At 36.0% G+C, this 12,655-nt stretch overlaps 1 long non-coding RNA gene across 1 annotated transcript in view; it reads left to right on the top strand.

Moving 5' to 3' along the window:
* The first annotated feature begins 369 nt into the window (after positions 1 to 369).
* LOC116489470 overlaps positions 370 to 12,655 on the top strand; it is a 101,238-nt gene continuing 88,952 nt past the window's right edge. The window contains exon 1 of the long non-coding RNA XR_004253297.1: positions 370 to 478. This is a non-coding gene — a long non-coding RNA (uncharacterized LOC116489470). The remainder of the gene's footprint in view (positions 479 to 12,655) is intronic.

The following is a 12,655-nucleotide window of genomic DNA, read 5'->3' as shown; positions in this document are numbered from 1 at the left end:
TGGACTGTGTTGCTCACCTGAGAGGTTTTTGTTTTTGTTTTGTAAAATAGGTACAGTGTGTAGAAGATTTGTAGAGGTATATAAAGTTATTACTATAGAGAGAAAATGTTGTTTTTCCTCGTTATTCTACCACATTCACTAACCCACCACTTTCCTAAAGCATTTCAGTTAATCAACAGGAAAATCAATATGATCTTGATCAATATTAGTAAGCAGAAGTAATTTACTGGTTAGTATACAAGACTTGACCCCTTGGGAGCACCATGGATAATTATTCACGAATCAAAGATGGTCTTACAGCATGAACTATTTTTATCTTTTTGAGAGCACATTCAAGGCAAAGCTTTTCTCTCAATTCACAGAGTGTTTAAAAACACAGTGCAGCCTGAAAGGAGAGACAAAATCAGAATCACGGTATGGATCCTGAGGACAGAAGTTACAGTGACAAGTCCTGAAATAAGCCTTCTATTTTTTCACGGTAAGATGTTGTTCCCATATCCTGAAATACTCCTCATTATGTTAGCTTGGAATTGCATGTTTTCTTTTTTTTGAAACACTTGATTTTAAATATTTTTTTAGTATGTATTAAATGCATGCATTTTCTCATTTAACAATTACCGTCTTTATGACGAGCAGCAAAATGTAAGTAGCCAGTATTTAACATCACATACTTTGGTATACTAACATAATAAGGTATGTGTAGTTTTCCTTATTCTGTTATGATATAGCTCGAATGATCTGTCAGTCTTTGAAGGATGAAGGGACTAAGGATGATGTTTGTAGGACAGAGGAAGATTCTGTAACTGTTTATCTTGATAAGTGGATCAGACAAAGCAGTTTTAGCGGTACTTTATTATAAAACTGTTAATGCAATGAGGATGAAGTGCATGTGTGTGTGAACATCATTAAAACTCGTGCTCTTTTTTGACTGATTTTTGGGTATGTTTAATGTGTTTCTGGTTGTGTGATTCTGAGTGGCATTGACTCTGAGGAATTATCATTTCTCTTTCTAATGTATCAGTGCATGAAGTAAGACCAAGGGCAAGGTTATACTGGGAAGGTCTATTAAATCCATTTGCTGTGGTGAGAGATAAACAGGCTCCTTTGCAAGCTGTTCCATTGGGGCATGCTGAAAGATCCATGTTCTTTTGCAGCACATGTCAGTTGATAGTGGCTAAGGGTGAATGTTTTATTATGTTTTTAGTATTTCTTAGGTTACTTGGCTTTGTAAAAGGTAATGATGATATCTAATTTCTTTTGCAAGGTGTCATGTTGCCCAAATTGGTCCAGTTTCTCTTTCCGAAGTAGAAGATAACCAAAAAGTATTTAAGGTCCTGTAATAAGCATTATCTTGTACCTGTAGCTAAGTACAGATGAATTTTTGAAAGATTCCAGTGGTACATAAGTAATACAGTAAATAGCCAGATAATAAAATTAAAGGATTTGATTCTTAGCTATTATGTGCCATGAAATGGGGGGCGGGGGGTGGGGAGGGAAATAAAGAAGCTGACTGAGAAGTGCAGTCATGTTCAGTTCTCAAGTAGGGATATTTAAAACCATCAGAACTCTGCCCAGCTAAGTGTTTAACTGTGATTTTTTTCCCCCCCTTTTGTTACTTCAGCCTTTTCTTTAGAAAGATATGTGTCACAACACTGTGATTAACAGATGAGTTGTTGAAGTTATGGTGAGGATTAAGGATGATTTTTGCTTTCAGTGTTGAAAAATAATGTCTATTCAGAATTGCAGTACTGATTTGATTGATATTAAATGTATTTTCTGAAAATATTCATTGACATCTTTAAATTTATAGTTTAACATATATCTTAGTCATCAGAGGAGATAATCTGTGTACTTCAGATATAACTGCAAGTCACTGCAATCTCAAGCGTATGCTATATTTAAAGATACTTCTGAGGCTTTTTGTTGATTTTTTGACTCCATTGTAACAGAGAATATATTTCACACGACTGTTCGCTGCTGTTCTGTCCTCTGGTTAATTTATAAAAACCATCAGACCACACTGACAGGCTTTCACATTTTGTTGTTTGAGGACTATTAGACAAGCGTTCTGTTTTTATTAGTTGTTTGTTCTTCCAGCCTCCTGTGAGTCTGTCTTGTGCTGTGATAGGTTAGAAATTCACCTCTCATTGAGTTACTTAGATTTTCATGTCACAAAGTATCTTTGAAGTCCTGAGACTCCTCAGAAGAATATGAGCTACAACCATAACTAGAGAGTTCTTCTGGTGGTACTGTACAATTTCTGGCTCTGTAAAGTGAAGAACCTTGAAATAAGATACTTTTAGATGTCAAGAGCTGTAATATATTACTTTCCTCCAGACACTGATGAATTTCAGGGTATCTCTGCTTCAAGTCTGCACTGTCTCTTAGGAGTCATTTTAGAGAGAGAAGACAGAAAAATGATGGTATAGCTGATAAAAGGGTCAGGCAGCATCAAAGAGCAAAAAAAGCAGCTCTAGTCTAGAGCATATCAGTAGATTTAGGGATGAAAAACTTAATTCCGTGATAAAGGAGATGATGTAGGCATCTGGGAGAAGAATAACTACAGAGATGTGGTGTTAGGATGAAAATGAAGAAAACATAAAACATAAATGAAATTAAATGGAAATGAAGGATGTTTAAAGAAATAAACTGAAAATGGGGAGAAGGAAACTAAAGAAAGGTGGCACAGTGTTAGGCATTAAAAGGAGCAGGAGGAACCCAGGTCAATAAATAAATAGTTTTTATTCCATTAAAATAAAGAATTAAACAACAAGCAGCTGCTCTGATTTGTATAACACTCTGAAGAGACAAGTTAAAAGTATAACCTGCAGTTCAGCCTGTGTGTTTCCTTGAAATAGTGACCTCATTGCTTATGCTTTCCTGTAAGCTCTTCGCTTAACACTATCATGCTTTCAATTTGCTCCACCAAGGGTGACCTCTTTTGTAACATTGCATACTTTTTTTTTTTTTTTTTACAAGTTCTTTGTGTAGCTGCCATTTTTTTTCCCTTGTCAATTTGTTCTTTGTACCTTCTAAATATAGCTTTTCTTTCCTTGAACATACATCACTGCTCTGACATACTGTCAATAGTAAGAAATATAGTGGCATGAGAAGAAACCATCAGGATTTAGAAAACCACTAATGTTTCCCAGGTTAACTGTGAGAAAGAGAGAACAAAATACAGTGGTTAGTTTAGACATGTTTTTTTTTTTTTTTTTTTAAGTGCTTTTTTCCTTCATGTTCTGAATCACCCTCCAGTAAATGTTCTTGGATTCAGATATAGTGCTCTGTTAACTTTCTGTGTTAAGCCATTAACTCTTTGCTGATGAACAGTCTTGTGTTATTTAATAATTCCTGTCCGTACATATCATGGGACTTCTTTGAATCAGTTACTTCAGATTAAATGTTATCCAATTAAATATAATTGCACTTTCTCATTTGTAGTCCTTTTTTAGAGATGATCCCTGAGCTTCTAATTAATTAAATATTGGCTAGCTATGGAAGTGGTGACTGTACAGATAAACCTCTTAAGTGAAGCTAATGCCTGTCTTTCTCTATTGCTATGCTAGGCTAGTTACTCACAAGCTAGCTTGGACAAGTTTAGCCCAAGATGCAGTTTGTGGCAGAGACCTGTCTGCTTGTCATAAGACTGAATATGCTTAACTGAAACCTGCAGATGAACAGCTCACATCAGCTCACTGAAAATTATTAAAGTTAGTATATGTCTGAATATTATTATTTAGTCTGTATTGGAATATAAGATGTTCTATGGGACGTTATGAAAAGTGTGAATTTTCCAGGTCTAATTACGGTCACAGTTAAACATGTGAAGTCAATTCTTTAGTGGTTGAAATGGAAATGAGACTTCGAAAATCTCAATAAAGATGTCAATAAATTCAGTTACCAAAGAGATTTCAGTTAGGGACAATCTTTTCCTTTGTGGAAAAAGAAACATACTGGATATCGCAGTGCTGCTGCTTTTGAATTAGAGCTGCTGCCTACAGCAGAGGTTTGCTACCACATATCAGAATTAGAAGCATCACATTTGGATTCAAATGCGTAGGTCCTGAGAGGCTAATGGGAGCTGTGCATCTTCTCTAGCAACCATCCATGAATCAGCACATACTCTAATGTGAAGTAAATTTAAGAAGCTGCTACCATCACTTCTGATGAAGCTCTGGCTTCGTTTTCCTCTTTCGTGACTGTGTTGGTAGTGGGTGCGTGTAGGTGAGGCTGTATTTGTGGCTTCCGTCAGCTTGGGAATAAACTGGAAGGATTTCTGTTCTTTCTAGCTTGTGATGAAAATTGTTCACTGTTCTCAAAGAATTTTGGAGAAAACCCATTCTTTCAGTTTTATTTATTAAAGATAGCAAATAAATTAATTGGAGAAGAGGATATCTAGCTGTTTATGAAATACATCTGGCACTTTTTCCAGGGGTGACTTTGGAATCTGATCTCTCATTGAATTCAGCATCTGTTTAACTCCTTGTGATGAAATTAGGACAAAAGCCAGTGCTTTTGTTTGGTTATTAGGTAGGGCTGTTTGCAAAGACGCAGGGGGGTGAATCTTCTTAAATAACATTGAGACATATATAGTGCTTGTGGGTGGAGTTGGATAAGGAGCTTTGGAGACAGAAATCCTCTGATTATTCAGAGAGCACATGGTGGAAGCAGTGTAAGCTCTTGATGGTCCACATAAAATTTTGATTTGGAGGGCTTACTACAAGTGATAGCTCATTTACACTCACCTTTGCATTCCTTCACATACCCTTTGCAAGGAAATTTCTGATTTCACCTTCAGTTAGGACCAGAAAGCTGACATTAAGAACTGAGCGGGAGACATGAGTACTTGTCAGGTAGCCAACCCAAGAGGTTTTAGGTAACAGCTTTCAGGTAATACCTGGGGGTTTGGGGCTGGTGATGAGGGCTGCATTTTAATCACTGATGTGATACCACTTCAGCACTCACCTGATGATGAAGGCTTTTATGGGCAGTCAGAAAGTTTAAAGAGACAAGTCACTCCTTAGCAGGTAGAACCTCTATCTGAAAACTAAACTTATTTTTGTAGCTCTTGGAGAACAAGTTTGTTCTGCAGCCTTGCTTGCCATCAGTGGGACTTCAGAGACCTCTCTCCCTGGACATATTACACAAAATGCATTTTATAAGCATTTTCAGTACCTTAGGATTTTTACTTTCCCATTGCACTTAACTGAAATTTGCAGGTGGATTTACAAGGCATTGAAGTCATGCAACCTCAAATCTCATTTCCTTAGGAGATATGGATAAGAAATAAATTTGCCTACAACTTGTGAGGGTAAAAAATGAGTGGGAAAAAAAATTGCTTTTGTAACAGTTTAATAGAAAGAATTGAGTCTGATTAATTTAAATGACAGTAGAAATTATCTTTACTGCAACAAATACTGTTGCTCATGTAGAGACTCATTTGTTTAAAGCTATCCAAATTTATTTTTTTAATTGCTCTCTCTGAAGCTGATAATAGTGGTGACAAGAAAAAGACCTTTACGCAGTTCAAGAATTCTTTAGGAATTTCAGTAAGACTTATGCATGCATTTATATTTTAAGTATGATTAAAAATTAATTCATCCTAAGAGAGTTATCCCTCTAATAATGATACCCAAAACAGAAGTAGAAGTGAAATAAAGTTATTCCAAGTCCTGTATTCATAAAGACTGTAACTGAATAATTTAAATTATCTCTCTTTCTAAAAAGAATTTCTGTAGATTTCTAGTAGCAGTGCTGTACTGCTTTATGATCCTTGAAAGGATGGTTTTATAGAAGGCTGTGACTTTCCATATAATTTTTTTTCTTTAATGGTAACAGGCAGCATAATTCTGTTGATGAAAGACCATTATAATGCAAGAAACCTGTCTCTTAGCTCTGACAAAAGAGACAAAACTACCTGAGGACAGTGTGTTTCTGTTGAATCGCATATGTGGAAGCCCAGTTGACTTTGATCACTGGAGACAGGAACTAGAGCAGCTTGGGAACATTAGCAAAGGGCTGCTAACAGCGCAGCTTTTAAGGCCCCGTCTTTGGCTGTGAATGCAGAGCAGGACTCAAGCTAGGTGGAAAGTGCTTGCATGATTTTTCTAGGGACGGATGCCTGCTCTGTTATTGGGTTACTGAGTCCCTGCTGGTACGCATTGATTTTCAAAGCAAAGACTGATCTCTAAGCTTAGAGTAGATGAATGGGTTCTGGATCTGGAAACTGCTGACTGCTTCTCTTTCATAAACAGCATCTCTCTTCTTTGGGCTTGTCTGTTTTGTCTGTATGTTATCTAAATCCCCCTTAAATGCTAAGAGTCTCACATGTTTGCCTCTTTGGCTTCTTCAGTGACTTTCTAGGCTGGGATCGAGCTTTTAAACTCTTTTGAAGGACTAAGCCTTGGTGTCTTGTCAAGATTTTGAATTGAAACTCTTCACAGACGTATACATATTTCCTTGAAAGATATAAATATGACAGAGCAATGATCACAACATGATAGTGGAGGAATATCCTTAAACTGTATGATCAGTTCTTATGTACTTTTAATCGCTTTTCAATTTTTTCTCCTTCCCCATAAAGTCTGTTCCTTAATTGTTACCAACAGTGAGTATCTGTAGTAATCTCAAAGACAGCTGGTTCCTTTGGTATTATTACCTGGAAACAGATAGGAGCAGATATATTATAGCCCATCTATGCCTCAGATATTTGAAAATTTCATAAAATATTAGCTGTCTTACAGAAATTGTTCAAAGTTTTGTTCACATGCTGCTTAGCTTCTTTCACGCTTAGGGGAAAAAAATGTATTAAAATGTGTGGTTTTTGGAATTAACAGTAATACTAAAAATATTAAAATCACATGGATTTGGAGAGCTGAACTGTAAGAATGTAAATGTCCTGGAGAAATATTGCTCTAGGTCTTTCTGTAAAATTACCTCTTTTTTTTTTTTTTTTTTTTTTTTTTTTTTTTTTTTTTTTTCCCCACACACACACATTCTGAGTGTGTGTGTGGAGGAAAAAAACAATTTTCATGGATCCTTGGAACTCTGCACCAGACCAGCTGCCTTCACTTCATTTGGTATATCTATAAGAGAAGCTGTTCTTTTTTTTGATATCATCCTCAGAACTATTTTCTAAAACCTATCTAGTCTCACTCTCCTATGCCTGCATTTTGTCTGGAATACCACTAGGTATGGATATTTTCTAAAATAACATATGAAGGTATGACTGAATAGCCAATGAAAGCCTTTATGATGAGCAAGAGTCACCATTTCTTAAATATATTTTTGGTATAACATGTACATATCAATGCTTTGGTTTTCTGAGTTATTTGCAGTTCAGTAATTATGTGCTTGTCTTGCTAGAAGAAAGGATTAGGAAACTAATATCAGCATTTCTGCATAGAAGTAACAAAAATTGCCAAAAAAAAAAAAAAAAAATCAGCTATGATTTTTAAGCGTGTTGCAAAACTTTTAAGAATAATATAGCATTTTACAGTTCTTCAACATTTGGTAAGCTCTATTTATTATTAATGGAAGTAAAATGAATAAGTAATATTGAATGGCAGCAGACTGTTGAATTTTGCTTGTAAAAAGACTATATTAATGGGGACTGCTGTTACCACACATCATGAAAACAAACCTGTTTACTTGAGAAGTGAATTTAAAAATCAGGCAAAACAAAAAAAAATGTTCTGAGCTAAAGCACAACTAAAAGTCTTTGAAATGATTTATTTATTGGGGGAGGGTGGTTTTTCTGCCTTTTTTTTGTTCCTTCCTGAAGACTTCTCATCAAAGTAACTGGATTAGAAGATCAACAATTACTATTTTGTTCCAATCTGGTATGTGATACCAATTTCTTTATTTCTGTATCTGCAGTGCACTTACCTATATATGAGCAGTCTCCTCTCCATGCTTTTTCATGATGTTAATTTGTATTTGGTGATGTTAATTTGTATTTAGTGCAGAATCCCAGAAAACAATACAGTGCAAGCCCTGGAGAAGCCATCTGGCTTCACCAAGGAATGTACTTTTGCATCCATAACACAGTTCTGACTTTGACAGCTGTCTAAGCTGATTCTAGAAAATGAAATTTCTTTGAAAACTGAAGAAGCACTCAAAGTGCTTTATCTGTATTCATACCTATACCTGCATTTTATTGGGTATTCCATCAGGTATGTATATTTTCTAAAAAATATATATGCAGGTATGACTGAATAGCCAATGAAAGCCTTTATGATGAGTAAGAGGCACCACTTCTTAAATATCCTTTGAGTATAATACTTTATTCATATGTAACATATAACAGATAATCACAAAACAGAGAAAGAAAGGGGAGAAATGTATCTGACTGGAGGTAGGCCATTTTAGGTGCCCACCAGGTGTCTGGCTGCCAACTTTGGCAGGAGAGGACCCCGTGGTTTCTGTGTCAGGGGGTGTAAGGGAGCTTAGTAGCATTTGTGATTCAAGAAACAGTGTAAATCAATTGAATATAGAGAAGAACTTGTGAAATTAGTAAGACTGAGGGAGAGACTATTGTGTACAGACTTGGCATGATTTTGTAATGCTTTAAAAGTCTGGACCACCAGCTATAATATATGAATAAAGAATCAGTTGGCATTTGACAGTACTAAAACTTTTGTAGGAAATATTATTGGCCTGGCAGTTGCTGACATTCATAAACTCCGAACTTTAAAATACAACAAACTAAATAAAATATACAGTCCAATGGGATAAATGTAACTAAATAAAATTCTGTTTACTTCAGCTACTCATTGGCATTATAAAGCAGATGGGGAAGAGAACATATCTAATCACATTGCTGAATGTGTACAGACTCTAATGCAGTTTTTCCTACTCTTCGCTTTGTGTATTTTGTTGTTGTTGTTCTGAGAGTACTACCTAGCAAAAGTCATTTTAGTATCGATAAGAAGTCATATTTAGTTGGGAGAATTTACTCTCTTCTAATCCAATTGCTGTTCTTGCATTCAAGCTGTCACAAAAGATTTTCTAGGACTCTTAATCAAAATAAGAGAGTTTGAACTTTTGTCTCTCTAGCTCCTTCCTTTGTTGAATTTCAAGTTGCAATGGTTGTTTAGGGAAAGCACATTTAAAATAAATGTGAAAAACAGCTCAGTTCAGAGCAGCAGGATAAATATAGGCTAACTTCTTATTTAGGAACAGTTGAATCAGCATGCAGTGCTGATAAAAAATAAATAAATAAATAAATAAAAATCACTGACATTTGTAGGTGTGGTGGTGGAAAAGTGCACATACTCTTTTAAATCCTTGCAGTACTATATAGTCCTTTATAGCTTCTGACTAATATATGGTATTATTTTCACCAAACATTTGGTTCGATAAAAGTGATGGGAAAGTCGCTGTTCTTGAAATGAAAGAAAGATTGCTGAATGTTTATGCTATGATAAGTTAACACTGGGGATTAATTTTACTATTATTTTTCATTGTGTTTCCTGCTCATTAAACTGCTTCATGGGCTTTAGTTCAGTGTAGTTTGTTTCTAATATGCATCAAGCTGGCCTTTGCATTTGCACACCTCCATTTTATCTCCTCTTTTCTAATACAGTTTGTAGTCTGAGGCATCAGTAGAACTGTACTTAATTGAATAGAACTCATCAGCAGTCCTTTGATGTAAATCCTCAGAGGGTTACTGTGGCTTTGTTGTTGCAAAAGGACGTTTGCTTCCAAATAATTCAAAAGACAGGCACAAATCAGCACAAACAAGATTATTTATTTATTTATGTATCTGGAATTATAGCTAAGGCAAATAAATGTGTTGGACATTTCTTAGCATTGCAAAGGAGAACTGAGTCCCCCACTTTTGCAGTTGTCAACTCTTCTATTATACCATTGCTCTGGACTCTGTTTGGATGCAAAAGTAGCAAAGACAGAAATTGTGCTTTCAGGATTAATACCTAGAAGTCAGCAAGTGTAAAGCACATTGCTTATTGCCTACTGAGAATAAGAAATACATTCTGCTGCACTTTCTGCATCAACTTACTGAGTATTTGACTTACTCTAAGCCAGTGGATCACTTGTTCTGCTAAGGCAGGTAATATAAGTACTTTTTTAACAACCTTGCTGAAATTATACTAATATTATTCAGAGAGTTATTCTGGGGTAATGACAATATCCAGTAACATTGAAGAACGCTTTAGATTCAAAATGAAAAATACATACTGGGTTTGGCTCTCTTCTGCAGTCTCCAGCCCCTGGTTCCACTTGCAAGTTACCACAGGTAAGGAGATGGAAAGGTTAAACCTCCATGTGCAGCTGAGAAGAGAGAGGGAACTCACAAGGATTGGGGGTATGGTTTATTTAGGATTAGGGAAGTGTCTGGAATAAATGAATTCTGTACAGGAGGGACAGGTTTATCTGAACAGCAGCAACAAAATAAGTAATTAAAATGTTGACACAAATTTTAAAAGGAATAGAATTGTTTTTAAACTAAAGTAAATCCTCTGAAAGCAGAATGGGGACTATAAATGGACACAATATCAGAAAAGCTGAACTAAAAGATTTACTAAAAGTTTTAGGGTGGTGGTGTGTCAAACAGACAAATTTGTGTCATTGTAGCAAGGAAATGCTCTACCAAAATGTAGAGCTGTTTCCAAATGGGAAATATACAAAAGCTCTTAGACTTCAGCAGGTTAGATGTAAAAGCACAAGCCAAGATGAAAAACAAAACAAAACAGCAAAAAAAACCCTACACAACAAAACCAAACAAACCCAAACCATACATTGCAGACAGAATGAAGATAAATATTAAAGCTCTTTTTTTTTTTTTTTTTTTTTTTTTTTTTCCCCCTCCCAAAATGCATCAGAATCAGGATTCCCGCAAGATGGTAAGGCCAGCAGATGATCAAGGTGTAGAAGGAGCACTCAGAGGAAGTAAGCCCACAGCAGAAACTTAGTCTTCATGTTTAATTCTGTGCTCTGCACCCAGCATAATTAGGTGATGGAAGTCTTTACAGTACGATGACACAAATTCTGAAAGCTTACACATCTTTCCCTAGCAGATCAAACAAATTAATAGAAGAGGAACTTACTGAGGGCTAACTACAAAGATGTTCTCTCTCTCTCAAAAATTACCTGAGCCAAACATCACAGGATCTGAGAGAGCACACTGCAATGTGTTATACTTTTCTTACGTGTTTCTCAGAGTGTGCTCTTACAGATTTGTTTTCCTCTCCTTTTCCTGAGAGCATCGTAAAGTTTTACTAAGTGACTCATCCATGGCAGGATTTCAGAAGACTGGAACAGAGTCAGGGTTTGAAGTGATATTCAGCATGTGGCAGTACAGTGCACTCCTCACAAGCACGTATTACGGGGCTGCTATGAAGCTGACAACATGAGAACAAGTGTTGTGGCTAGAGAGGGGTGCAACAAGAGCAGAGCTACCCTGGAAGGACAGTTCAGATAAGGGGATTAAATTAGAATTTCCTGCCAGCACCCAAAGAAAGTGTGCAGTGTTCAGTTCTCTGTCAGCTTTCTAGAAACCTGGCAGGGGGGAGGAGGGGGATGGAGAGGGTTTTGCTGGCTACAGACTCCAGGCTGGATAGACTTCTGGTCTGGATTATCCTCTGTACCTGTGGATAGGAAAGGCACAGCATTTGCCTTTCACAGGTACAGTTCCTGCTTATTACGAGTGGGGAGAGATGGGTCACTGACTGCCAGGGGCTTGGGTTGCACAATACCTAGCCACATACATGGAGAAACTGCAATTTCTCCTATCATCTTTTCTTTAAACTGAGTTATGGCAGCACTGCATATGGTTTAACTGAGCTTGAAAAAGTGACATTACTCTAACTTATCTATTAATTGGTGGAAAAGTCTGGTATAAAACCTGACTCTCCTTTTCTGACAGTATTTCATGTTACATTGTCTTGATCCAGAACTGATGAAAATCTTTTATAGGCTGAAGCAGAAGAAAAGAAAGGTTGGAACTATAGGAGAAAGCCCTTGGTTGTCCAATTTCAACATGCAGAAAGTGACTCTTAAATAACTAGTAGATCTTGCCAACTCTTGGCAATTAATTTAAAGCAGAAGTGAATGGGAGTTTTCTGTGAAGGGTTAAGCTAAGATCGACTGAATCATTTTCTTTGTTAATTTTGAAATGAAAAGTTACAGAATTGATCCATTCATTTTCTGGATCATGAGATTTTTGGAGCTGGCTGGCTGCCATTATTTACAAAATATTTTTAGAATTTTGAAAAATTAGAATAATAAAAAAGAGCTAATACTTGATATATGCTGAATATGACTTACCCTCCTGCAAAATTTTTCCTACTGATACCTCAATTCTTCTCAAATTTTGTGCCAGTCTAACATAGTTGGTTTCAGTGGCGTTACCTCAATTGTATGTCAATTTACATATTTTCTAAGCCACGTTTTTGAAGATATTCTCAATTGCCTTTTTATAATCATCTTACCAATGGTAGTTGGCAATATTTGAAAAGTTAATATTAAATAATTTTAATATTAGGCTTTTTTTTTTTTTATAGTATTATTATTTGTCTGTAGTATCACAAATTGAAGGCTGTGAATTGTAAATGAAACTTTGCTCTTGGGCTTTTTCCTAGTGTTTTCCTTGTATATTGTAGCAAAGGAACTAAATGACAAAATTATACAA

Source organism: Aythya fuligula, chromosome 5, assembly GCF_009819795.1.
Source record: "Aythya fuligula isolate bAytFul2 chromosome 5, bAytFul2.pri, whole genome shotgun sequence".
Classification (NCBI taxonomy): domain Eukaryota; kingdom Metazoa; phylum Chordata; class Aves; order Anseriformes; family Anatidae; genus Aythya; species Aythya fuligula.
The sequence above is the reverse complement of the archived record's forward strand: the minus strand, read 5'-3'. Positions and strand labels throughout refer to the sequence as shown.